This window comes from Phaethon lepturus, unplaced genomic scaffold, assembly GCF_000687285.1.
Source record: "Phaethon lepturus isolate BGI_N335 unplaced genomic scaffold, ASM68728v1 scaffold47675, whole genome shotgun sequence".
In the NCBI taxonomy this organism is placed as follows: domain Eukaryota; kingdom Metazoa; phylum Chordata; class Aves; order Phaethontiformes; family Phaethontidae; genus Phaethon; species Phaethon lepturus.
In genome coordinates this window covers 989-3,277 of record NW_010543595.1, presented here as the reverse complement: position 1 = coordinate 3,277, position 2,289 = coordinate 989, and positions in this window count along the sequence as shown.

The following is a 2,289-nucleotide window of genomic DNA, read 5'->3' as shown; positions in this document are numbered from 1 at the left end:
CCCTACAGGGCAAGGTTAAATGGAGGAGTCCAGCACTGTGCAGCTTACACGCATCAGTTCTGCGACCCTTTCGGTAGATATAATTAGTCTCCTGCCTACAAAAGCCGCCTCCTATGCGGGCATACTTTAAGCATCTCTGAAGCAGGCAAATTTGACAAAACCCTTACGCTTGAAACTCTTCCACCTAAGCAAATGGCAAAGATAAAGCAACACGCAGGGATAAGCAGAGTTCACTTCAGGCCACAGGATCTGGCTTGTAGTTCAAGGTTATCCAACACTGTCACAACTTACAGTCCCTGAGGACAAGCAGAGCGCTCGGTGGTGTCTGTTGTTATTTTTATAAGGTGCACAGCTCCCTCCTTCAGAGGCACATCTCCCGCTGGGTTGCAGAGCCGGCGGTGCAGACGGCTGCGCAAGATGCTTTTTCTTTCAAGCGCCGATGTCTCAACACTAAGACTTCAAGCCCAAACTAAAAGCAACATCTTGTAGCTATTTGGAGGCAATAACAATATTACCTCCTAGCCAGAGGTAGGCTGCAATCAACTGTGATAAGACAGTTACAGCCTCAGCATACGTCTAATTAAATCAGTGGCAAATACCCAATAGCTCAAATAGGAGAATGAAAACCATAAGCGTAGACAGACCTTTTTTTATTTGTTCAATAAATACTGAATTGCTTTAACTAGGTATTTATGTCCTGAGCCACTGGGTCCTCGCCTCTAGCCCAGTGCCTCCAAGTCCTCTTCATCAAGCTGCCTCCCTTTCGGCATAAGGGAGAAGCGGAATACTGTAATACCAGCAAAGCACTGTCTGAAGCAAATGCTGGGGGTCTCCAGCCCACCCTCCCGCTCGCAGCAGGACTGCTGCCAGCATGGGCTCAGGGAAGCCACAGCACTGTCCAGCCATGTCCTGAAAACCTCCGAGGACAGAAGTCCCACCACCTCTTCGGTGGTCCCGTGCTGCACGACCTTTCTAGTGAAGGAAATACTTTGAAAGTTTTCTGTGCAAGTACACAAAAGCCAAAGCGCCGCTGTATTATGCCTCTAATTAAACAAGAAAAGGAGACTCACACAAAGAACAAGAAATCAATTTTGGAATTGTTACAGAAGTAGATATTCTTCTACAGCTGATAAAATCCTGAGAGAGAAGAGCAAGCCATAATGAATTAGAGTACTTTTTCTTTTTTCTTTCAACTTACATAAAAGTTATTTGAAAAAATTGTCACTGGTCACATGCTGTTTTCATTAATTGTGCCCAATTAGATTTTGGCCACAAGACCGCATTTTAAAACCTGACCTTCCCCTGAAGTTGAGCTGTTATTGACTTGTTTTGGAAAAAAGCCCAACCTATTAAGGAGAACATTAAGTCTCAATTCCTCTGTCTTAACTTATTTTTCTTCAGTTTTGACTATGTTTATTTTGATCTATGATACCATCCAAAAAATACCTAAGCTTGACTCCAGAGGCTTTTCCAGCAAATTAAAGCAATAATCAGACACACACAAAAGAAAATGACTGTTTAAGGATACCAATGATAATTCACAATACTTCTTACTTGGAAATACCCTTGATTCATCTTGGGTAAGACAACCCCAACACTGGGGCTATTTTGTTCACACCCAGGAGGCAGAAGTGATCTGGAAGCAGGTGCCAAAGGTGAGGGCTGCTTGTATCTACTGCTTTAATGAAACTCTGCTCATGTGCTGAAGGAGAGAGGCACGCAGCGCTTGGCAGATGGCAGCAGCACTAAATCAGTAAAAGCTTTATGGTCCATGACCAACACTTTGTGCTCCACCCAGAAACCGAATAGGAAAGCAGCGTGATTCCCGGCTCCTGCCCTGCCGCTCCGCTCGCAGCCACTTCCACCTATTAATCAAGTCAGCAGCAGGTTGAGTTCCCGACCGGATTTAAAGAATAACCTTGCACTTGATGCCATGCCACTTCGGGTGTGACAAAGCCACAGGGCCTGCAGTCCCTTGGCCAAGTGACCATGGGATCCCCCCACTCCCCGAAAAATGGCCCCCCAGTTTTCCCATGCCATTCAAAGAGCTATCCCAGCAGGCAGCACCTCCAGACAATGAATTTAGTTGTTACATAGAACTGAACTGAAAATGGCTTTTATATTGTAAAATATCTTAGGCGCAGTTTGTATGAGAGTATTTAGTTTTTAGTTTTCTGCAAACTAAAATAATAAAGAAAAATAAATACAGTTGACATATATTTGTCTCTGTCCCAGGCAGCAGCTTGCAATAAGGCTGCAGTAAGAATAGCTTGGTCTTCCCACTCATCT